The sequence below is a fragment of the Pleurodeles waltl genome, chromosome 8 (assembly GCF_031143425.1).
Source record: "Pleurodeles waltl isolate 20211129_DDA chromosome 8, aPleWal1.hap1.20221129, whole genome shotgun sequence".
In the NCBI taxonomy this organism is placed as follows: domain Eukaryota; kingdom Metazoa; phylum Chordata; class Amphibia; order Caudata; family Salamandridae; genus Pleurodeles; species Pleurodeles waltl.
The window spans coordinates 483,189,474-483,216,246 of record NC_090447.1 but is presented as its reverse complement, the minus strand read 5'-3'; positions in this window follow the sequence as shown (position 1 = coordinate 483,216,246).

The window sequence follows — 26,773 nt, the reverse complement described above, 5'->3', positions numbered from 1 at the left end:
TGAGGTGTGACTTGCGTAGATCCCCCAATATTTTCTTACCCAGAATCCTCAGCAAACCTCAAATTTAGCTAAAAAATCACATTTTTCCCACATTTCTGTGTGGGATCACCACACTGGGACACATTTCATACCACCCAATGTTCCCCTCAGTCTCCCGGTAAAAATGATACCTCATTTGTGTAGGTGGGCCAAGCGCTTGTGAAAGGGAAGAGCCAAAAACATGTCGATATTGAGGGGGAACAAAGGGGGTCCAAAAGGGCAGTTTGCAAAAAAAGATTTTTAGGCTGACAAGTGGAGCAGATTTTTTATCGGTATAGATGAGACAATGCTGGGTGGTAGGAATTTTGTCGATTCCTGCAGATTCCGGAAGGTTCCATCACAAAAATGTGGGAAAAATGTGTAATTTCCAGCAAAGTTGGAGGTTTGCAGGGGATTGTGGGTACAAAAATGGTGCAGGGTGCATGTGAAACACACCACCCTGGAATCACCCAGATGTTTAGTTTTCAGATGTGTTTAGGTCTTGTGGATTTTTCTACATGGCAGCGTCCCAAAGTCCATAAAGTGCAGCCCTCACCAATCCAAGTGGGACGATTTTGAGAGTAAGCCAGGTTCTCATGGCCCAAATGTAAAACTAAAACCCAAAATAATCAAATGTCTTCTTGCTTGCTGTGGGATAAGATGTTTTAGAGTGTGGGGGAGAGCTGAAAGACTGTTACCCCTTTCAGTTGAAGTGGGGGCGTAACCAGGCCCATACTGGTTGGTAGCCACCACCCCAATATTTTTTGTTTTTTTTAAATTCCCTGGCATCTAGTAGACTTTCTGTCCCCCCCGGGGTGTGGATCAGGGGTAATTGCCCCATCTGCCCACTGGTGGGCAGAACAACTTTGGCCCCATTTATTTGGGGTGGGGGTATGGCCATACCCCTACCCTCTTATTTTTGGAGAAAAAAAAACTTCCCTGACCTCTGGTGGGCTTTCTGCCCCCCCTTGGGGGCAGATAGGCTTTCCAAAAATATGCCCATCTGCCCCTAACGGGGAGCAGATATGGCCAACAGTAATGTGCCCCCATGGGGAGCGACCCTTAGCCAAGGGGCTGCCCCCCTAAAGAAAACACACGCACACACAAACACCAATCCCTGGTGCCTAAGTGGTTTGTGCTCCCATGGGGGCAGATTGGCCTAACAAAAATCGGCCGATCTGCCCCCAAGGGGGGCAGAAATGGTCTAAATACAATTTGCCCCCACAGGGAGCGACCCTTGCCTAATGGGTCGCTCCCCATCTCTAAAAAAATTAAATAAAAAAAAACACAAAGAGAAATTAGCCCTGGCGCCTAGAGGTTTCTGCCCCACCTGGGGGCAGATCAGCCTAATAACAATAGGCCGATCTGCGCAGAAATGGATGGCCTAAAATAAAGTTGCCCCCGTCCTTCCAACCCCCCCGGGGAGCGACCCTTGCCTACGGGGTCGCTCCCTTTGCGTGACATTGGCGCAAAAAAAAAGATCCTGGTGCCTAGTTGTTTCTACCCCCTTGGAGGCAGATTGACCTAAAATCAGCCAATCTGCCCAAAGGGGGGCAGAAATGGTCTAAATACAATTTGCCCCCCAGGGGAGCGACCCTTGCCTAATGGGTCGCTCCCCATCTCTAAAAAAACAAACAAACAAACAAAAAAACACAAAAAAAATTAGCCCTGCTGTCTAGAGGTTTCTGCCCCACCTGGGGGCAGATCGGCCTAATAACAATAGGCCGATCTGCGCAGAAATGGCCTAAAATAAATTTGCCACCGTCCCTCCAACCCCCCCCGGGGAGCGACACTTGCCTACGGGGTCGCTCCCCTTGCGTGACATTGGCGCAAAAAACAAAATCCCCGATGCCTAGTGGTTTCTACCCCCCTTTGGGGCAGATTGACCTAAAATCGGCCGATCTGCCCCCAAAGGGGACAGAAATGGCCTAAATACAATTTGCCCCTCCACGGGAGCGACCCTTGCCTAAGGGGTCACTCCCCATCTGTAAAACAACAACAACAACAAAAATCCCTGGTGCCTAGTAGTTTCTGCCCCCCTGGGGGAGCAGATCGGCCTAGTTAAAATAGGCGGATCGGCCCCCAAGGGGGGCAGAAATGGCCTAAATATGATTTGCTCCCTAGGGGAGCGACCCTTGCCTAAGGGGTCGCTCCCCACCTCTAAAAAAAACAACAAAAACAAAACAAAAAAAATATATCCCTGGTGCCTAGAGGTTTCTGCCCCGCCTGGGGGCAGATCGGCTTAATTATAGGCCGATCTCCCCACAGGGGGGGCAGAAAAGGCCTTAAAAAAAAATGCCCCCCCTGGGAGCGACCCTTGCCCAAGGGGTTGCTCCTCTCATGCCAGTTTCCTTTTGTAAAAGAAATCCTTGGTGTCTAGTGGGCATTTCAAAAGCCGGATTGCTTTACAATCCGGCTTTTGAAATGCTCAGAGAGACTTCAAAGGGAAGGAAATTCATTTCCTTCCCTTTGAAGCCTCTGCGGCCTCCTCTACGTGATCGGAAGAGAAATGCTTTGCATTTCTCTTCCCATCGCGCTGGAAGCTGAGCTTCGAGCGCGATGGGAAGAGGCCTCTGTGATTGTCAGCGCAGGATCGTGTGCTGACGTCACAGGGAGGGGTGGGGGGTCGGGGGTGGAAGGGGAAGGGCTTCCCCTTCCATCCCTGCCTTGGGGGGGTGGTGGGGGAACCCCACAGAGGGAGCACTAGTGCTCCCTCTGGGCTCTGGGCTCTGTGCTCAGGACGCAATGGTTAAGTCCTGGGCACAGGAGCACTGTGCCTCAGGACGTAACCATTACGTCCTGGGCACAGAAGGGGTTAGTTAGAAAGTTCTGTACCTGTGGTGTATGTATTTGTTATACATTTATTATAACTGACTTGCAGTGAATGCAGTACCGCTTGATGTTCCACTGAGGATTGGACACATTTTGGGTCGCCATCCAACACAGACATGCATAGTGTATGTCAGATACAATGTTTTAATGTGATGTATGCACTGTGGATTTCTTCACTTGGTACAGACATGTAGGTATCCTCAAGGAAGTTTGCATTACTGTTAAGAATTCATCTCTGTTATAGATAGACGGCTGCCAATGGCAGAACTGCATGTTGAAGCATACCATATGGTTACTAGTGGTCAAAATGTGCACTCTGTCAGCTTCCTAATTCTATATTCCTTTTCCTCATGTGTAGCCAATATGACAGCAGAAGAGAAGAAACAGTTTGCAATATGAAATGCATGTTACCTTAAAATCTGAAGAATGGCCAAATATTATGGAGATGCAAAGGCCAAGGACACATGTGCATGTAGACCTGCACCCAACATTGCATCAACATTTATTAGCACAGCCATTCTTCAGGTCACACAGAGATTTCTTTGCAGATGGAGCTACACTGCCAGAAGAAACAGGCAATGAGGATGAGAAAAAGGGCACACAACAAATTGAGTTTGCCCTCCAAAGTCCCCAAGCGCAATTAGACAGTACACAAACCACCAAACAGTAAGAGAAATTAAAATTAAGGCCCTCATTACAATCCTGATGGTAAATGCCACCTACTGCCGCGAAGAGGCCGCCAACATACCGTGACCGCAGCGGTATTCCGCTACGGGTATTATGACCCACACTGAGAAATCCGCCACTATACAGACACCCACACAGGTCCGCCCCACCAAAGGTCAGTGATAAACTGGTGATAGCAAAACCCACACTGTTACACCAACAGGAATACGCCCATAGTATCACGACCCACGAATCACTGCAGCGGTCTTTCAACCGCAGTAAACCATTGGGGGTACACACCGCCGCTCTCAAAATACACACAGACTTAAAAAACGACATCACATTGGACAATTCAAACTACACACACCTGACACATACACACACACACCCACACACCCAATCCAATATAAAACACACACCCTCATTACCCACAACCCGTTACAGCAAAAAAAAAGATAGCAAACAGAGAGAGACAAGCCAGGAGCACCCACTCAATCAGAGCCACAAAACACCATCACCCATCCACCATCCACACACCTCACACCACACACCCCAACACAGCACCCCACACACCCTCACACATATCAGTCACACCACATCCATGGCACCCCAAAGACACCACAGGTTCTCTGAGGAGGAGCTAAGGGTCATGGTGGAGGAAATCATCCGGGTAGAGCCACAGCTATTTGGATCACAGGTGCTGCAGACGTCCATTGCTAGGAAGTTGGAGCTATGGCGGAGAGTCGTGGACAGGGTCAACGCCGTGGGACAGCACCCTAGAACAAGGGATGATATCAGGAAGAGGTGGAACGACCTACAGGGGACGGTGCGTTCCGTGGTTGCAAGGCACCAGGTAGCCATACAGAGGACTGACGGTGGACCCCCACCTCCTCCCCTACAACTAACAGCATGGTAGGAGCAAGTCTTGGCAATAATGCATCCTGAGGGCCTGGCAGGAGCAGGAGGAGGACTGGACTCTGGTAAGTCAAATTTCTATTATTATCACCCCCCTACCTGCATGCCATCACAAACACCGACCACTACCCTCACTCCCATCACTTCACCACCTCCCACATACCCCACCATCAAAACCCACTCATCCCAAAACCAAGCCCTGCATGTAACACCAATGCATGGACACAACTCACAGACTTGCATGGACACCTATCACTACAGCAAGCACACTAGAAAAACATCACCTAGCCCACAAAATCACTACTCACACAAGGCAAAGCTGCCAGGGCAATAACAACCATACACAGCAACACACCCATGCACAAGATGACACACACAGAAACAATAACACTGCATTTACATCCCCACAGGTCCACCACCCAACGTCACCGGAGAGGAAGTACCAGCCCAGGAGTGATATAGGGACACAAATATCTGAAAATAGAGATGTCAAAGGGTCCAGTAAGTGGGCATAGAATTTTGAAATTAGCCTGCCAGTGACAATGTCAAATACAAAACTGTCAATGTAAAGTGTAATAACAGTGACTTACTTGTCTTTCATTGGAAGTACTCTTTTATAATAGCACTTCTGTTGTCCTCATCTTCTGCCTCCTCATCTTCACACAAGGTCCGCTGCTGCTACACGCCCATCTCCAGCCACATCCTCCTGCAGAAAAGGCACCTGGCGACGTAAGGCAAGGTTGTGCAACATACAGCATGCCACAATTATCCTGCACACCTTCTCGGGTGAGTAGTACAGGGATCCACCTATTAGATGGAGGGAACAAAACCTGGCCTTCAGGAGGCCTAGGCTCATATTTATACTTTTTGACGCAAAACTGCGCTAACGCAGTTTTGCGTCAAAACAATTAGCGCCGGCTAACGCCATTCTGAAGCGCCATGCGGGCGCCGTATTTATTGAATGACATTAGCTGGCGTTAGCCGCCGGCGCCGTCTGGTGTGCGTTAAAAAAAACGACGTACACCAGGTAGCGCTGGCGTAGTGGGATATGGGGCTTGGGCATCAAGAAATGGGGCAAGTCAGGTTGAGGCAATTTTTTCACCTCAACCCGATTTGCGCCATTTTTTCTCACTCCTACCCCCATAGAAATGACTCCTGTCTTAGCAAAGACAGGAGTCATGCCCCCTTGCCCAATGGCCATGCCCAGGGGACTTCTGTCCCCGGGGCATGGTCATTGGGCATAGTGGCATGCAGTGAGGCACAAATCAGGCCCCCCTATGCCACCAAAAAAAAAAAAAAAAAACACTTACCTGAACTTACCTTAATGTCCCTGGGATGGGTCCCTCCAGCCTTGGGTGTCCTCCTGGGGTGGGCAAGGGTGACAGGGGGGGTCCCTGGGGGCATGGGAGGGCACCTCTGGGCTCCTTCAGAGCCCACAGGTCCCTTAACGCCTGCCTTTTGCAGGCGCTAAAAAACGGCGCAAAAGTGGCGTACGTCATTTTTTTTGACCCGCCCACTCCCGGGCGTGAATTTTGCCCGGGAGTATAAATCCGACGCACATGCCTCGGAGTCAATTTTTTAGACGGGAACGCCTACCTTGCATATAATTAACGCAAAGTAGGTGTCCACGCTAAAAAATGACGCTAACTCCATGGACTTTGGCGCTAGACGCGTCTAACGCCAAAGTATAAATATGGAGTTAGTTTTGCGTCGGAATTGCGTAAAAAAAAAGACGCAATTCCGGCGCAAACGGAGTATAAATATGCCCCCTAATGTCCTTTCAATTATTCTTCTTGTTCATCCATGTGCCTCACTGTAACGTTCCTCTGCCCTTGTCCTCGTATTCCTCACAGGTGTCAGTAGCCATGAAGGTTGGGTTAACCAGAGTCACCTGAAAATATTGAGGGACAACTGTTAGACACACACTAACTCTTAGGGCCCATACCATACACCAACATCCACTGGGTGGGAACCAGGGCTCACCTACTAGCCACACCCTGTGCCTCTGGAGTTGAGCCATCACACATGGGATACTGCTTTTCCTTAGGATAAAGGCATCATGTACAGACCCAGGACACTTTGCATTGACATGGGAGATGAACTGGTCTGCCAGGCACACTATCTGCACATTCATGGAGTGAAAGCTCTTTCGAATTTCTGAACACCTGTTCATTTCGCCAGGGGGGGAACAAATGCAATATGTGTACCATCAATAGCCATAATAATGTTGGGGATATGTCCCATTGCATAGAAATCAGCTTTCACTGTGGCTAAAACCTCCACCTGGGGGAAAACGATGTAGCTCCGCATGTGTTTAATCAGGGCAGACAACACTCTGGTCAGCACTATTGAGAACATTGGCTGAGACATTCTTGCTGCCAAGCCCACTGTCACTTGGAAGCAGCCACGTGCCAGGAAATGGAGCACAGATTGGACTTGCACAAGAGGGGGGATCCTGGTGGGCTGACGGATAGCAGATATCAGGTCTGGCTCCAATTGGGCACACAGTTCTGTGATTGTGGCCCTGTCCAGTCTATAGGTGGGGATAATGTGTTTGTCCTCCATTGTTGCCAAGTCCACCAGGATGTCTCCATCTCCGATTCCTCCGCAGCGGTTGCAATTTAGGGAGCAAATTGTGAGTAGCTGGTCAGTATCCCATATTTCAAAACACTACACTGCATTGCATGTTGTGACTGTAACACAAGATTGTTGTATAGGCCCAAATGGGGCATATGTGTACTGTGATGCAGTTAGGTGCCATGGCCTGCCCTCCCCCCGGGAAATGGCCTCTGCCTGTCCTGTATGGAGTGACATGTGGAAATTAGGTAATTCTGCTGATGTTGTGCGCCGTTGCGAGAGGTGGTCGAAAACTGCAGTGCAACTTCTCATTAGATCCCATTGGGCCCTTTAGGTTATAGTGGCCAATGGTGATGTACGCCGGCGGTGACGGTACGCAGCGCGGCAGACTTTCTACCTGACCTTCAACAGGAGAGGACCTACACTGCAAGCGCTGCTGTGACCTGTGTCTGGAATCGACCATAGCTCGTGTGACTGGGGAAAAGGCCCCTGCCTTCACCGCTGCGGAGTTGGAGAGATTGGTGGATGGGGTCCTACCCTGGTACCAAATGCTGTATGGGCCTTCAGACCAGCAGGTGAGTACACTGTGAGCACAATGCATGGGGCATGAATGCATGGAGTGCTGTGTGTGAGGGCCTTGTGTAAGGGGGGTTGGCGGAAGAGTCCTGGGCAGCCTGCTGCATGTATGGTGGGCAATGTCTGTGTGTAAGGGGATAGGAGGGCTATGGTGTGACATGAGTGTAACAGGCCGGACGGTGTGACTGGTACCTTTTTTCTGTGTATTTTTCTGCAGGTCAGCACCCATCAGAAAAAATGTATATGGCGTGCGATCGCCAAAGACGTGCGGACCCTGGGGGTCTATGGCAGGCGGAGCAGCAACTGTCGTAAACGGTGGGAGGACCTGAGACGCTGGGGAAGGAAGACGGCGGAGGCCCAGCTGGGGATGGCCTCCCAATGAGGAACGGGTGCCCATCGAACCCTGACCCCCCTGATGGCCCGCATACTGGCGGTGGCCTATCCAGAGCTAGGTGGGCACTTGAGGGCATCACAGCAGCCACAGGGGGGGTGAGTACAGTTTCCAAATCTACTATTTGTGCATGGTGGGGTGGTCTCTGGGTGGGGGATGAGGGCTTGTAGGTGCCCGTAGGCCAGGCCAGACATTGCAGGGTAGGTTCCATGTTGGGCAGGGTATGATGTGAACCACATCCAACCAAGCTAGTAGGCATCCACTAATGTGCAGTGGTCTGTGGGTCTTTGGTTTGCTGTTAGTGGTGTTAGGTATTACTGTCCATGGGCTGATGACTAGCATTGTGACTGGTAGTGCATTGCCAAATGCATAGGGCTGTTCCCTGTGTGTGTGTGTGTGTGTGTGTCATGTACGTCAACTGTGATATTGGAGCAGCCATTGACCCAGTCTATCCTTTGTCTCTCCCCCCTCCCTTTTTGTTTTGTCACCCTGTCCTTCTGTGCATTAGCATCATCTGGCAGAGGAGCAGAGGCACCGACGACTGAGGGCTCAGGAAGCCGAATCCACCGATGGTGAGGGCACCAGTGGGACGGAGGGCGAGCGGAGCACCACGGCAGAGACAGGAGGGGACAGTTCAGACAGTGATACCTCCTCTGATGGAAGCTCCCTGGTGGTGGCAGACACCTCTGTGCCCACCCCAACTACATGTACAGACGCCACCCCCATACCAGCACCGCCCTCCCAGAAGGCCCTGAGCATGTTTCCCGTGCCTGCTCACCCAGGAGGGTGGGCATCTCCTTTGCCCCGGGCACCTCAGGCCCTGCCCCAGTTAGCTCTGCTGCCCTGAGTGAGGAGGCTATTGACCTCCTGCGATCCATCTCTATTGGGCAGTCAACCATTGTGAATGTCATCCAGGGGCTGGCAGGCCATTTGCAACAACCAATTCCTGGAGGGCATTCACTCTTGCATGGCGGCCCAACAGAGATCAATCCAGGCTCTCGCCTCCTCTATGATGGCAGCCATTGTCCCTGTTTCTAGTATCCCCCTCCACCTTCCTCTACCCAGTCCCATTCCCCTCAACCCCACCCTATCCCAAGCACACAAGCAGACTAGCATGCACCAGGACATCACACAGGAGTGGTTCAGGCAAACACAAGCACCACACATCATCCCACAGGCACTCACACAAACACCATCCAGATGCAGACATACCAACATCCATTGCCTCCACAGTGTCCCCCTCCTCCTCCTCTTCCACCTCCCTCCCAGTAGCATCTACACTCACACCTGCATGCACTACATCCTCACCCACTACCTCCATCACCATCACGCCTATCACTACACACCCCTCAATGGCAGTCACCACCCCCACATCCATGCACACATCCCCTGTGTCCTCTCCCACTGTGTCTGTGCCCCCTCCACCCATAGTACACAAACGCAAGCACTCAGACACCCAACAGCCATCCACCTCACAAAAACATCCAGCCCATGCACCTGCACCCAAACACAGCAGACAGACACATCCTTCAACCACTTCCTCCACTCCTAAACCATCACCCTCTTCCCGCCCCAATGTCCCTAAGAAGCTTATCCTCTCCACCATTGACCTCTTCCCTACCTCTCCCCCCATCCTTCACGTCGGGCCAGGTTAGTCAGGACACAGACGAGCTCCTCAGCCACCCAGTCCACGGCCACAGTAGTGTCGACAGCTACTGCAGGTGGGAGAAGATCCTGGGAACCAGCCAGCAGTACTGGAAGTGTGCATGCACCAGGTGCATCAAGGAAGGGCAAGGAGGTACCACCAGCTGCAAAAGTGAAGGGCAAGAAGGCACCACCAGCTGCAAAAGGGAAGGGCAAGGAGGCACCACCAGCTGCAAAAGTAAAGGGCAAGAAGGCACCACCAGCTGCAAAGGGAAGGGCAATGAGGCAGCACCAGCTGCCAAAGGGAAGGGCAAGGAGGCACCACCAGCTGCAAAAGGGAAGGGCAAGGGTCCAGCAGGAAGGACAGGACGCCTGGTGCTGGGACTCATTCAGAGCACACACCACCAACCATAGCGGTTCAGCCGTCCGAGGCTCAGGACAAGGGCTGGAGCCTTCCCCCCTGCCATCCCCACCACCAGCACCACTGCCAGCACTGCCACTAGCACCGCCACCAGCAGCAGCAGCCCCAGTGGGAAGTCCTCCGAGGCTACAGGGGAAGGCCTGGAGCCTCCCCCCACCACTGCCACACCAGCACCAGTACCATCAGCAGCACCGCCACCTGCAGTGCCACCAGCAGCCCCAGTGGGCAGCTGTCTGAAGCTGCAGGGGAAGGGCTGGAGCCTTCCCCACCACTACCAGCACTGCCACCAGCAGCCCCAGTGGGCATCTGTCCGAGGCTACAGGTGAAGGGCTAAGCGCCCCCACCACTGCCAGCACTGCCACCTGCACCACTGCCAGCACCGACACCAGACCCACCACTGGCAGCAGCAGCAGCCCCAGTGGGCAGCCGTCTGAGGCTGCAGGGGATAGTCTGGAGCCTCCCCCCACCACTGCCAGCCCTGACACCAGACCCACCACTGCCACCACTGAGCAGCCATCACCGCCAGCGGGCAGTGTGTAGTCCTGCCTACATGTGCTGTAGTGCATCCTGGACCCTGCAAATCCTGTAGGTGTGACACCCAGGTGAGAGACTGTGACCTTGCACTCCCCAAGATCTCCATCACAGGGCACAATGCCCCCTCCAGAACCAGTTGAAGAAGCTATCCACTCACCCCATCCTTCTCAGGATGAAGCACACTGGGCACAAGGCCCCCTCCAGAACCAGTGGAAGAAGCCACCCACTAGAGAGACTGTGGCCTTGCACTCCCCAGGACCAAGCAGTGGGCAAACCACCCACTTGAGAGACTGTGGCCTTGCCCTGCCCAGGACCATGCAGTGGGCAAACCACCCACTTGAGAAACTGTGGCCTTGCTCTCCCCAGGACCAAGCAGAGTGCAAACCACCCACTTGAGAGACTGTGGCCTTGCACTCCCCAGGACATCTCACAAGGCTTGTAGCCCCCTCGAGGACAAGTGGCATTGTACCATCTTCCGGCTGAGGTGCCCCCCCATACCCTGAGGTGCCTGAATGTTTTCGACCTGATGCCCCTGCATTGTTCTCTCCTTGTTGTTGCAGGAGTGAGGTGGGGCCTTGGCCTATGTGTTGTGGCCCTGTGGCCTACAGACACTGAGGACTGGGCAGTGTCCCTCCATTTGTAAATATGTGTATACATTTGTATTTTGATGCACTACATTATGTTATTTTATTGTATTACACTCACTTTCTTCTAATCTTTTTGTCCTTGCATTATTCCTGAGGGGTAGGGGGTGAATATGTAATGTTACTGCATCTGGTTGTGTGTATGGTGTTGGTGGTGGGGGTGGGGTGTTGCGTGTTGCATGTGTGTTTCACTCTCTTTTTCCTCCCCCTCCCTTGTGTGCTTGGCGGCAATACTTACCCTGGTCCTCTTCATCAGCGTTGCTGCTCTCAATGCAGGAAGAGATAGATGAGCATGGGGTAAATTTGCAACTTGGGCTCCAGGCGTCGTGGTTGTTCCCTGAGTGTCCAGAGGTGAGTCCTTTGACTTCTGTGTTCTTTAATAACAAATAGCAAATAGTACTGCCTAATAACAGAGTATACATGTGGCAGTTAGGCCTACAAATGACACTGCAGGCATGAGTCTATATGACAGACACGGCAAGCATCCCATCACTGTGGTGTTAATGTGCTTGGCTTCAACACATATTATATTTTGAGATGGAATGCATACCCCAGTGATTACTGGCTATTTGCAGTAATAGATCCATTCTTGTACCAACACACGTGCCTGCCTTTGAGCTAGGCAGTCTAACATGAAGCAGCCCCATGACATGACAGGTATGCACCCTGTAAAGGTACATATGGTGCTTTCAATGCCTTTCACTGTCACACAGCACAGTACAGAAAGATGGCTTGATGTGTTGTGCTGCATTAAACAATGTTTAATCTGACCCCACCATTTGTACTGATGTCAGGTTGGACTTCTCATGCAGCATTTATTTTTGCCTTGTGTGCAGCAAAGTGACACCAAAGGCAAGGCAACACTCAGTCACATCTGATACACCAAGCCAATCCAGTACAGACACCATGATCTGGGTTAGGTTCCTACATGTGGATTGACATGATGCAGGCCTATGTGATGGTTACCCTAATTCAGCCAAAGATATGCATTGCATTGCTGCTACTTGGGTTTTATCAGGCATACACACCTTGTGCATTTTCACCATATATAGATATCAGTAGAGTGTCACATGTTGATATTGGTTGACATTGTACAACTTACACTGAGAAGCATATGACACATTAAAATGTATGAATAATCATGGCTCTTGACCACCCAACTTGCAACACGCCACAGGTGTTTATGTGTTGTCATTTGTCACCAGATTGTGCATCTGCACATTCCTACAACAGGAATGCACCATCACATACTACGTATGGTAATTGCTACTACTCTACCTTTTTATACAGCACCATAACCATGTATCTTTCTGTATTGTATGGACTCAAAAGATATGAGGCCAGGACCTTCAAATAAATATTGTATGCAAACCAGCCCACATGATGATGTAGCCCCTTCGCTGCCAGGGCTTTTCCCCCTCCTGTGCCAAGCCTTTTTTTGGCTATTTGGGGCAGTTCGCCCTTAGGCCCTCATAGCTTTTTGTTCACATAAGCTACCCATGCCAAATTTGCGTCCTTTTTTCCCAACATCCTAGGGATACTAGAGGTACCCAGACTTTGTGGGTTCCCCTGAAGGAGACCAAGAAATTAGCCAAAATACAGTGAACATTTTTTTTTTTTTTTTTAAATGGGGAAAAAAAGGCTGCAGAAGGCAGCTTGTGGTTTTTTCCCTGAAAATGGCATCAAAAAAGGGTTTATGGTGGCAAGATCACCATCTTCCCAGCTTTCAGGAACACCTTGAATTGGAAAACCCAATTTTTCAATACAATTGTGACATTTTACTGGGACATACCCCATTTTTACTATTTTTATGCTTTCAGCCTCCTTCCAGTTAGTGACCAAAATGGGTGAGAAATCAATGCTGGATCACAGACAGCTAAACATTTCTGGAAAGTAGACAAAATTATGAATTCAGCAAGGGGTCATTTGTGTACATCCTACAAGTGTTTCCTACAGAATATAACAGCTGAAATAAAACAATATTGAAATTGAGGTGAAAAAAGAATTTTTTCTCCACGTTTTACTCTGTAACTTTTTCCTGCGATGTCAGATTTTTTAAAGCGATATACCGTTACGTCAGCTGGACTGTTCTGGTTGTGAGGATATATAGGGCTTGTAGGTTCATCAAGAACTCTAGGTACCCAGAGCCAATAAATGAGCTGCACCTTGCAATGGGTTTTTATTCTACACCGTGTATACAGCAAATCATTTGCTGAAATATAAAAAATGAAAAAAATATATCAAGAAAACCTTTGTATTTCCAAAATGACCACAAGATAAGGTGTTGAGAAGCAGTGGTTATTTGCACATCTCTGAATTCCGGGGTGCCCATACTAGCATGTGAATTACAGGGCATTTCTCAAACAGACGTCTTTTTTACACACTGCTTTACATTTGGAAGGAAAAAATGTAGAGAAAGACAAGGGGCAATAACACTTGTTTTGCTATTCTGTGTTCTGCCAAGTCTCCCGATAGAAATGGTACCTCACTTGTGTGGGTAGGCCTAGCACCCACGAAAGGAAATGGCCCAAAACACAACGTGGACACATCACATTTTTTCACAGAAAACAGAGGTGGTTTTTACAAAGTGCCTACCTGTGGATTTTGGCCTCTAGCTCAGCCGGCACCTGGGGAAACCTAGCAAACCAGCGCATTTTTGAAAACTTGACACCTAGGGGAATCCAAGATGGGGTGACTTGTGGGGCTCTGACCAGGTTCTGTTACCCAGAATTCTTTGCAAACCTCACAATTTGGCCAAAAAAAAACTTTTTCCTCTAATTTCGGTGACAGAAAGTTCTGGAATCTGAGAGGAGCCACAAATTTCCTTCCACCCAGCGTTCCCCCAAGTCTCCCGATAAAAATGGTACCTCACTTGTGTGGGTAGGCCTAGCGCCCACGAAAGGAAATGGCCCAAAACACACCTTGGACACATCACATTTATTTACAGAAAACAGAGGTGTTTTTTACAAAGTGCTTACCTGTGGATTTTGGCCTGTAGCTCAGCCGGCACCTGGGGAAACCAAGCAAACCAGCGCATTTTTTAAAGCTAGACACCTCGGGGAATCCAAGATGGGGTGACTTGTGGGGCTCTGACCAGGTTCTGTTACCCAGAATCCTTTGCAAACCTCAAAATTTGGCCAAAAAAACACTTTTTCCTCTCATTTCGGTGACAGAAAGTTCTGGAATCTGAGAGGAGACAAAAATTTCCTTCCACCCAGCGTTCCCCCAAGTCTCCCGTAAAAATTGTACCTCACTTGTGTGGGTAGGCCTAGCGCCCACGAAAGGAAATGCCCCAACACACTATCTGGACACATCAAAATTATCAAATACAAAACTATCTGTTTTTGCAGGGGGGCACCTGCGTTTTTGGTCCTGGGCTCAGCAGCCTTCTAGGGAAACCTACCAAACCCAGACATTTCTGAAAACTAGACACCCGAGGCAGTCCAGTGAGGTGTGACTTGCGTAGATCCCCCAATATTTTCTTACCCAGAATCCTCAGCAAACCTCAAATTTAGCTAAAAAATCATATTTTTCCCACATTTCTGTGTAGGATCACCACACTGGGACACATTTCATACCACCCAATGTTCCCCTCAGTCTCCCGGTAAAAATTATACCTCATTTGTGTAGGTGGGCCAAGTGCTTGTGAAAGGGAAGAGCCAAAAACATGTCGATATTGAGGGGGAACAAAGGGGGTCCAAAAGGGCAGTTAGCAAAAAAAGATTTTTAGGCTGACAAGTGCAGCAGATTTTTTATCGGTATAGATGAGACAATGCTGGGTGGTAGGAATTTTGTGGATTCCTGCAGATTCCGGAAGGTTCCATCACTAAAATGTGGGAAAAAATGTGTGATTTCCAGCAAAGTTGGAGGTTTGCAGGGGATTGTGGGTACAAAAATGGTGCAGGGTGCATGTGAAACACACCACCCTGGAATCACCCAGATGTTTAGTTTTCAGATGTGTCTAGGTCTTGTGGATTTTTCTACATGGCAAATTTCCCACCGTCCCTCCAACCCCCCCGGGGAGCGACCCTTGCCTACGGGGTTGCTCCCCTTGCGTGACATTGCCGCAAAAAAAAAGATCCCAGTGCCTAGTTGTTTCTGCCCCCCTTGGGGGCAGATTGACCTAAAATCGGCCAATTTGCCCCCAAGGGGGGCAGAAATGGTTTAAATACAATTTGCCCCCCAGGGTAGCTACCCTTGCCTAATGGGTCTCTCCCCATCTCTAAAAAAACAAAAAAAACTAAAAACACAAAAAAAATTGCCCTGGGGCCTATAGGTTTCTGCCCCCCCGGGGGCAGATCGGCCTAATAACAATAGGCCGATCTGACCCGGGGGGGGGCAGAAATGGGCTAAAATAAATTTGGCCCCCACCCCCCTGGGGAGCGACCCTTGCCTACGGGGTCGCTACCCTTGCGTGACATTGGCGCAAAAAACAAAATCCCCGGTGCCTAGTGGTTTCTACCCCCCTTTGGGGCAGATTGACCTAAAATCGGCCGATCTGCCCCCAAAGGGGACAGAAATGGCCTAAATACAATTTGCCCCTCCACGGGAGCGACCCTTGCCTAAGGGGTCACTCCCCATCTGTAAAACAACAACAACAACAAAAATCCCTGGTGCCTAGTGGTTTCTGCCCCCCTGGGGGGCAGATCGGCCTAATTAAAAGAGGCTGATCGGCCCCCAAGGGGGGCAGAAATGGCCTAAATATGATTTGCTCCATAGGGGAGCGACCCTTGCCTAAGGGGTCGCTCCCCACCTCTAAAAAAAAAAAAAAAAAAAAATATATCCCTGGTGCCTAGAGGTTTCTGCCCCACCTGGGGGCAGATCGGCCTAATTATAGGCCGATCTCCCTACAGGGGGGGGCAGAAAAGGCCTTAAAAAAATGCCCCCCCTGGGAGCGACCCTTGCCCAAGGGGTTGCTCCCCTCATGCCAGTTTCCTTTTGTAAAAGAAATCCTTGGTGTCTAGTGGGCATTTCAAAAGCCGGATTGCTTTACAATCCGGCTTTTGAAATGCTCAGAGAGACTTCAAAGGGAAGGAAATTCCTTTCCTTCCCTTTGAAGCCTCTCCGGCCTCCTCTACGTGATCGGAAGTGAAATGCTCTGCATTTCTCTTCCCATCGCGCTGGAAGCTGAGCTGGTGTATGTATTTGTTATACATTTATTATAACTGACTTGCAGTGAATGCAGTACCGCTTGATGTTCCACTGAGGATTGGACACATTTTGGGTCGCCATCCAACACAGACATGCATAGTGTATGTCAGTTACAATGTTTTCATGTGATGTATGCACTGTGGATTTCTTCACTTGGTACAGACATGTAGGTATCCTCAAGGAAGTTTGCATTACAGTTAAGAATTCATCTCTGTTATAGATAGACGGCTGCCAATGGCAGAAGTGCATGTTGAAGCATACCATATGGTTACTAGTGGTCAAAATGTGCACTCTGTCAGCTTCCTAATTCTATATTCCTTTTCCTCATGTGTAGCCAATATGACAGCAGAAGAGAAGAAACAGTTTGCAACATGAAATGCATGTTACCTTAAAATCTGAAGAATGGCCAAATATTATGGAGATGCAAAGGCCAAGGACACATGTGCATGTAGACCTGCACCCAACATTGCATCAACATTTATTAGCACAGCCATTCTTCAGGTCACACCGAGATTTCTTTGCAGATGGAGCTACACTGCCAGAAAAAACAGGCAATGAGGATGAGAAAGAGGGCACACAACAAATTGAGTTGACAACGTTGAAGTACCTAAGGTTGAATTATGGAATTTTCAGCACATAAGTGGATATTTCGAGCGACTAAATATGTGAATACAAAGGATCCATAGACTCAGGCATGCCTGCCTCTTTGGCCTTACAAGTAGGTAGTGAACTCACAACTTCTCCCTCTTTATGTACACTCTCTTCTTGTATATACTTGTTTTAATGGGTAATTATATAGGTATAATAGGTAGTGCAGATGTAGTGTAGGTATAGTGTTATGTATTTAAGTTTAAGTAGTATGTTATCAAGATAATTTATTAGGTAGAGCAGGTACAGTTTTTATTGGTGGAGGGAAATGATGTTAAATGTTTAAAAAAAAATATATACAAATAAAATGTGTTCAGATTCATGTATTAAGGTGGTATATAAGTCTTGTGTTTAACATAGTAAAATTCAATTAGCATAGTTTTAGGTATAGTTCAATGTAGGTTGAGTAGGTAGTATAATATTAGAATTAGATAGTTAAGTACGTTTTATCAGTGTGAGTAGGTTTGTTATATTAAAACATTTCTATTTCACATGACTGTTTGATATGTTTCTACACAGTAACATTTTTTGAAAGTTCTTCATTGACGAAAAGGCACATATTTTGTAAGGTGGTATACACTGATTGATGAAAACAGATTACATGCACATCTGCTGCCAATCAATCAATCAATTGATGAAGTCATACACAGTATATAGCACAGACATTCACCCTGAGGGGTATCCAGGCACTGTGCTGAAGGTATCAGTCGAATAGCCAGGTCTGGAGTCCTTTCCTGAATTTGTTCAGTGAGGGTGCAGTGTGGAGGTGGAGGGTGTTCTAGGCTTTGGAAGCAAGGTGGGAGATGGAACGTCCTCTGAAGCGGCTGGGGCAGATGCATGGTCACTGAGCGAGAGTGAGGTGTGAGGTGTGAGGAACGGGAGTTTCTGTTCAGTTAGTGGAAAATCAGATGGCGGCCTGGACGAGGAGGCCCCGGCTCCTCCTCGTCCAAGACGCCCTGCCGTCCGGTACATGGTTCATGTAGGCTGATCCTTGGCTGTGGAGGGCTTTGTCGGCGCGGGTAAGGAGCTGGAAATGGCATCTCTTCTGGACAAGATGGCAGTGGAGGTCTTTTAGGTGCTAGATCATGTGTGTTCCCTTGGGCTGCTTGAGGATCAGTCTGGCTGCTGTGTTCCATGTTGTCTGGAATCTTGTGTGTGTCTGCCGAAGATCAGAACTTCTCTTTTGCCTGTGTTGAGGTTCGGGCAGTTATCTTTTATCCATTTTGCAACTTTTCTCATGCAGTTGTGGACGTTAGTCTTAACTGATGTGGGGGCCTACTGAGAGTGAGAGGATGAGCTGTGTGTCATCAAAGTTGAAACTGATGTTGATGTAGTGTGATCTGACCATGTCTGCATGTGGTGTCATGTAGACATTGAAAAGGGTTGGGCTGAGGGATGAGCCTTGGGGTACTCTGCAGATGCTGTGCTAGGTTTGTGAACTGAAGGGAGGGAGGCTGACTCTCTGGTTGTGTCCCAAGAGGGAGGATGCCATCTATCTTAATGCATCATCAGTGATTCCAATCTGGCGTAGCCAATTGATGAGTGTGTGGTGGAAAACAGTGTTGAAGACTGCACAGAGGTCCAGGAGGATGAGGGTGGCTGATTCTCCTCTGTCAAGTAGGACTCAGATGTCATCTGTTGCCGCCATCAGGGCAATCTCGGTGCTGTGATAGATTTTGAAGCCTGGTTGGGATGGGTCTGGCAGTTTGTTTCCTTCCAGATGATTGGTGAGTTGAAGATTGAGGGCTTTTCCAGGACTTTGGCGGAGGGCGGGAGGAGGGAGATGGGACTGTAGTTCTGGAGCTCGCTGGGGTTGGCCAAAGGTTTTTTGAAGAGGGGTCTCACCTCCATGTGTTCCCATGAAAGGTGGCTGTAGTTATGGAGGTATTGAGGCTAGTGATGAGCTGGTGGCTGATCGTGTTACTTCCGAGTTGAAGAGTCAACGGGGGCATGGGTTGGTGGGTGCTCCTGAGTGGATGGAGTTGGTACGGGTTATTGTTGTCCATGTTCTTAGTTGTCCCCATGCAGTGAGGGGTTGGTTGGTGGTTGTGGTTGAAGGGCTTCTGAAGAGATCAGAGGGTTGGGGATCAAACTTTCTATAAATGGTTTCTGTCTTGTTGTGGAAGTAGTAGGGGAAGGAGTCACAGAGTTTCTGTGGGGGAGGGATCGAGTGCTGCGTGGCTGACGGGTAGGTGAATTCTCTGACAAAGGTGAGAAGTTCCTTGGTTTTATTGAAGCTGGTCTCGATCTGGTGTGTTAGGGGCTCCTTTTTTGCAGCTTTGAGCTGGCGGTGGTAGTCTTTGAGGGCTGATTTGTAGATGGCTCGGTCAGTGTCATTGCTGCCAGTTAACCAATTTCCTTCCAGTTGCTTTCACTTGCATTTTGATGTGCTAGCTTCTGGTTTGTACTAACTGGTTCATTTGTTGGGTCTGTGTGTTCTGGCTCGTTTGGTGGGGGTGACCTGGTTGGCCGCATTGGTGATCCAGGCATTGAAAGTCTCTACTGTCTGACTTTCTGTCTGGTCCAGGTTGGTGGTTACTTTTGGCTGAGTTCATCTGTCCATTGCTGCTGAGTTACCTTGGTCCAGCTGCGGTTTGGAGAACTGTGTTGGTTCATGGTGGTGCGTGGTTGACTGGTGAGGGTGAAATATACAATGTAGTGGTGTATCCATGTGAGTTCCGAGATGTGGCTGTATCTGATTCTGTTGCTGGACATGAAGATGGGCCCTAGCTAGTGTGTCCTGCTTTGTGTGTGGGGTCAGTGACTATATGCTTGAGTCTCACATTGTCTAAGCTTTCAAGGATGTCAGTGGTGTTGGTAGAGTCATCCAGGTAGAAGTTGATGTCTCCCAGGAAGATGTAGTGGCAAGCAGGGTGATGAATTCAGCGATGGCATCACTGATGCCAGTTCGTGGTCCAGGTGGTCTGTATGCAAGGGTGCCTTAGATGGTGTGAAGTTGGAAATGTATGTGTTCCATGATCGGCATGGTGTTGTCATTGGTGATGGCGAATTTGATTGATTCCTTATGTACGATGGCGATGCCCCCTCCATGTCTGTTGATGTGGTTGTGGTGTTTCATCTTGGAGCTGCTAGGAGCTGCCATGGCGCTGTCTGGGACTGATATGGGGTGAGCCAGGTCTCCGTGATGAAAGTCATATTGGGGGTGAAGGTGGAGATGGTGTCCCAGATTTTGGTGGCATGCTTGCAGAGTGATCTGGCATTGATCAAGAAGCAGTTGAGTTCAACCGGTGGGGTGTCGGCATCTGAGGTTGGAGTGGCATTGCTCGATGTGGTGGTGATAGGTTTTGGGGTGGCTGTGAATCGGCAGTGGATGAAGGTAAACAGTCTTGCTGTGGAGAGTGGAGAGGCGAGGCAGCAGTTGTTGTTGTGTTGCGGGCCCAGGGTCCGGATTTCCACTGCTGAGTACCTGTGGGAGTGCCAGGGGCCAGGGTTCCTGGTGCTTGGCACAGTCTAGGCGTGGATGGGTGCAGAAGGACTTGACTTTGTCGTGCCGGCAGCGCACCCCCTTAATGTGTTCGCTGCACGCCTGCGCTGAGGCCTCCATTAAATGGCCTTGGGAGGTGGGAGGGGCTGTCCGGGGGGGCAGAAGGGAGGGGAGCTTGGAAGGCAAGTAAAAACAGTGCAGAGGGAAAAAACTGAGGGGCATATTTATACTCCGTTTGCGCCGGAATTGCGTCATTTTTTTTAACGCAATTCCGACGCAAAACTAACTCCATATTTATACTTTGGCGTTAGACGCGTCTAGCGCCAAAGTCCATGGAGTTAGCTTCATTTTTTAGCGTGGACACCTACTTTGCGTTAATTATATGCAAGGTAGGCGTTCCCGTCTAAAAAATCAACTCCGAGGCATGTGCGTCGGATTTATACTCCCGGGCAAAATTCACGCCCGGGAGTGGGCGGGTCAAAAAAAATGACGTACGGCCGCTTTTGCGCTGTTTTTTAGCGCCTGCAAAAGGCAGGCGTTAAGGGACCTGTGGGCTCTGAAGGAGCCCAGAGGTGCCCTCTCATGCCCCCAGGGACACCCCCTGTCACCCTTGCCCACCCCAGGAGGACACCCAAGGCTGGAGGGACCCATCCCAGGGACATTAAGGTAAGTTCAGGTAAGTTTTTTTTTTTTTTTTTTTTGTGGCATAGGGGGGCCTGATTTGTGCCCCCCTACATGCCACTATGCCCAATGACCATGGGCAGGGGACAGAAGTCCCCTGGGCATGGCCATTGGGCAAGGGGGCATGACTCCTGTCTTTGCTAAGACAGGAGTCATTTCTATGGGGGTTGGGAGTGAAAAAAAATGGCGCAAATCGGGTTGAGGCGAAAAAATTGCCTCAACCTGACTTGCCCCATTTCTTGACGCCCAAGCCCCATATCCCCCTACGCCGGCGCTGCCTGGTGTACGTCGTTTTTTTAACGCACACCAGACGGCGCCGGCGGCTAACGCCGGCTTACGTCATTCAATAACTACGGCGCCCGCATGGCGCTTCAGAATGGCGTTAGCCGTCGCTAATTTTTTTGACGCAAAACTGCGTTAGCGCAGTTTTGCGTCAAAAAGTATAAATATGGGCCAGAGTGTACAGGAAACAGGAAAATAGCACAAGCAAAAACAATTCCAGAAAAACGTATTTGCAGCAGAGAGCGACAAGCAAGACCTAGGAGGTCGAGGGTGACTCTATATCAACAAGCAATGAAAAGAGCTCTGATGTCCTACAGAACGGACCATGGTACATACACACTTGGGGGCATATTTATACCCAGTTTGCACCAAATTTGAGTCTTTTTTTTACTCTAATTCGGTGCAAAACTAACTCCATATTTATACTTTGGTGCTAGACCCGTCTAGCACCAAATTTATGGTGTTAAAGTCATTTTTTGGAAGTGGAAACCTATCTTGCCTTAATGAGATGCAAGGTAAGCGTTGGCCGTGCAAAAAATTACTCTATGGCCTTAACGCCATATTTATACTGCCATGCAGAAATGGTGCACGGGGGAGAAAGGTTAAAAAAATGGTGCAAAGCTTGCTTTGCCCCCTTTTTTTAACGCCTGGATCAGGGCAGGCGAAGGGGAACCTATGGGCCTATTTCCATTGTGGAACATCATGGAATAAGCCCACAGGTGCCCTCCCCAGGCCCCAGCGACACCCCACAGCTACACCAAAGGGACAGTGGAGGGTGGGGGACTCCATTCCAGGTAAGTACAGGTAGGTATAGGTAAGTATTTTATTTTATTTTTTAAAGTGCCCTAGGGGGCCCTGGAATGGGCCCCCCTACATGGCACTGGGTGCAGTGGCCATGCCCAGGGGACCCTGGTGCCCTGTGCTGGCCTTTGGGGTGGTGGGCATGACTCCTGTCTTTTCTAAGGCAGGAGTCATGTGGTATGGATGTTTTTGCATCAGAAAAGGACTCTAGGCAGGTTAGAGTCATTTTTTTTTTACTCTAACCTTCCTAACGTCAGTTTTTGGTGCAAAACCTGGTTCTTCCATACAGCCAGCCCCACCCGACTAACGCCATTTTTTTTAACGCTATCCTACCCTTTGCACCAGTTTGCACCATTCCATAAATATGGTGCCCAGCTGGTGCACAGAAATGGTGCAAGTCGGTGCTAAACTTTTTGGTGCAAAACTGCATTAGTGCAGATTTGCACCAAAAAGTATAAATCAGGACCTTGGGGACATATTTATACTCTGCTTGCATCAAATTAGTGTAATTGTTTTTAATCTAATTCGGTGCAAAACTAACAAATTTATACTTTTGGGCTAGACCCGTCTAGCGCCAAATTTATAGAGTCAAAGTCATTTTTTGGACGTGGAAACCTATCTTGCCCTAATGAGATGCAAGGTAGGCATTCCCGTGCAAAAAATGACTCTATGGCCTTAACGCCATATTTATACTCCCATGCAAAAATGGTGTACGGGAGGGAGGAGGGGTCAAAAAATGGTGCAAAGCTTGCTTTGCCCAATTTTTTAATGCCTGGGTGAGGGCAGGTGCTAGGGGACCTGTGGGCCTATTTCCATGGTGGAACACCATCGGAGAAGCCCACAGGTGCCCTCCCCTGGCCCCAACGACACCCCCACCCACACCAGAGGGACTGCGGAGGATGGAGGACCCCATCCCAGTTAGTTACAAGTAAGTACAGGTAAGTATTGAATTTTATTTTTTAAAGAGCCATAAGGGGGCCCTGAAAGGGGCCTCCATACTTAGCACAGGGTGCAATGGCCATGCCCTGGGACCCTTGTCCCCTGTGCTGGCCATTTAGGTGGTGGGCATGACTCCTGCCTTTTCCTAGGCAGGGTTCATGTGGCATGGTAGGTTTAGCACCATAAAATGACTCTAATCTGGTTAGTCTTTTTGTTTTACTCTAACCTGTCTAAAGTAATTTTTTGGTGCAAACCCCCCTTCTTCCATACCGCCAGCCCCACCCAACTAACGTCATTTATATTGACGCTAGCCTCCCGGCTTGCACGATTCCATAAATATGGTGCCCAGCTGGTGCAAAGAAATGGTGCAAGCCAGTGTTAAACTTTTTGGTGCAAAAGTGTGTTAGTTCAGTTTTGCACCAAAAAGTATAAATCAGGGCTTGAGTTACCTATTTAGTGTATGTGATATTTTTTACAAAAACTTCATATGTAATGCACATTATTTGAGATGCACATTCAAAAATTGAGAAATGGGGGGAGGTTTGTAATTGTGCATACCGTCCTAGACAACATCCATCAGCATTGTCATTTTGTTGTTGCTAAGTGTGCCACATCACGGACCTCACTTACTTATAGCGAACAACATGATATTTTGCCTGTATATCTGCTTTAATCACCTCTCATGGGGAGACTAGAACTGTTACAGGCATTCTAGTCTTTGCCGCTTATGCAACATTGTATATGAAAATTATGTAATGTGTCTCTGCGCTCACACTGAAACATATGTAAGGCCTCTCTGGGACTGAGTAACAGAATTTGGGCATTTTGGCCTGTGTTGCCTTACTCAACACCTATCAGTATATACAGGGGAAGCAGAGTGCACTTGCATCTCTTAGTTACTGTCATTCGTGGTATTGGGTTGCCCTTGTACCTCCTTTTGTGGCACAAGTACAATGCTAATACATAAAGACTATGGTAATGAGTATCTGGCAAGTATCTGTACAACTATCCAGAGTTATGTATTGTTGCTTATCTTTTTTGTGAGCAGTGATGTTTTCACATTTGGGAATAATGTTGCAATATTTACATGGCAACATGAATGTTGATATTTGTTTCGGTGATTTGTCCTCACATGCCTGACAAATCCCTTTTATAGGTGATAAGTTTGTGTGCACTCTGCAAGAACCTTATCATTGTGTGTCCATGAAGAAAATGCTTCTTTTTGATACACTCTAATATTTCACTGTTTACGTACACATTGGTTTTCAAAACATTGCAATGGATGTAATTGGTGTAAGTGCACATACAAAGACAGTATTTGGAATGAGGATAGGGCGCGCTCTTCTCCAGCTATATAAAATGTGACATTGGATATTTTAGTTACATTCTGTTAATAGATTTTAGGGGAACAACCATACTATTCTCATAATGGTTTTATAAAATGGAGCTTAATTGCTTCCAGAGGTTCGTACTTCATATTACAGCATGTGATTATGTTTCATTTAGAAAATAGTACAGACCCATATTCAGTAGGTATTGTGAAAAAATACGTTAGTTTACATGTTACAACACATTTACATAGTGAGATCAGTGAGGAGGAAAACATTTCTATTATCAGCTGTTGCAAAGGATTTAGGAGAGAAAGTGGAGAACATCAGATACAGAACAAACAAAGAGTACTGTTCTGGCTTATTAAGAGGGTGGCATGATTCCTACACAGAACAGGCAAAATGGCCAGGGGCAGACACAAATGTTCATTGAGATTTTCTCCTGTGAAAACTAGGGAAATCAACATGTTCCTTGTATGATGCTTGTTTGCCTTCCCCTGGATGTTGTGGTGTTTGAATTGGAGGCACACACACACCAGAGACAGAAGATGTGACTCCAATGTTCCCGACAACATTAGTGAGTGACAGTCAGGCAGCATGATAGTCCCTGGCAATGGTTTGCTGCTTTCACAACAATGCAACAATGTTGCTGTTGAACACGCTCATTGTTGCTATTAAGGAGCCTAACTTGGCCTCCAGGGAATGGATGGTGGCATTCATGACCCCCAGGGGCCTGGCAACTTCACTGGTGTCAGGTGTAGAACGCTGGTGTTGTTGTTCCTTCTGCATCATGACACCAGCGATGTCAGCTAAGGACACATCAAACCCATTGAACCAAGGCCCAAATGTATACTCGGTTTGCGCTGAATTAGCATCATTCTTTTAATGCGAATTCAACGTAAACCTAACTCCATATTTGTACTTTGGTGCTAGACATGTCTAGCGTAAAAATATTGGAGTTAAAGTTGTTTTCTGCAGGGGAAAACCTACCTTGCGTTAATAAGATGCAAGGTAGGCATTCCCGTCCAGAAAAGGATGATATGGCCTTTGCGCCATATTTATCCCCCAGTGCTAAAATCCAGCGCGGCGGATGGGGGCCTTAAATAATGGTGCTAGGCTTGCTTAGCGCCATTATTTACCACCCGTGTCTGAGCAGGCGTAAGGGGACCTGTAGGCAGATTTCCATGGTCAGAGACCATGGAAATTGTCCACAGGTGCCCTTCCCTGGCCCCAGGGACACCCCCACCCACCCCTACCCACCCCCACCCACCCACCCACACCAGGAGGACATCTAAGGATGGGGGACCCATCCCAGGTAAGTCCGGGTGACTATATGTGTTTTTTTTCCCAATACCTCTTGGAGGCCCTGACTTGGGGCCCCTGCACAGCACTGGCCCCAATGGCCATGCCCAGGGGACATTCACCTCCTGGGCATGGCCAGTGGGGTGGTGGACATGCCTCCTGTCTTTAATAAGACAGGAGCCATGTCCATGGGGGTTGTGTGCCAAAAAATGATACTACACTGCTTAGAGGCAATTTTTTGCCTCCGAACAGTGTAGCACCATATTTTCCAAGGACGCTAACAGGGCAGGGCCGGCTAGCGCTATTCCATTAATTTGGGACCCGTCAGGTGTCTAGGAATGGTGCTAGCTGGTGCTATACTTTTTTAAGCAAACCTGCGTTATTGCAGGTAAGCGCCAAAAAGTATAAATATGGGCCCAAGTGTATGTGTTTGTGATGACTTTGACAAACCCCTATTAGGGCTAAGACACCTATGAACTCGATTGAAAGTGCCCGCTATGGTCTCCATCTCCACCCGGACCTCATCAGTCATCTGCTGCTGAACTTCTACCACTCACTATTGAAAAGCAACTTGGAGGTCCTCAGAGTCCTCAGCAGTAATGTAATCCGTTGATGGCCGTTGTTCTGTGTGTGTGTTTGTGTATCAGTTCATCTGGAGACCCAACCATCTCGTCTACCCTGGCCATTTCCGGAGGAGAATTGTCAACAGGTTGGCCATCATGGCCAGGCTAATCTCCGGGAGGTGGTGTCAGCCCCTCTGCCAAAAATATGGATATGTTTAGAGGATTTCATGAATGATTATTATTTCTGTAGACAGTATTTTTCTTTACTTTCAAGTACATGTGTATATGTGGAACATATGATTTCACAAATTTATATGACCATGTTACACTATAATTGCTTTTCGCGGGTAAGGAATGTACGTTCTTCCAACATCCTCAGTATTCACTAGTAGGGCTATTTGTTTAACTTTCACAC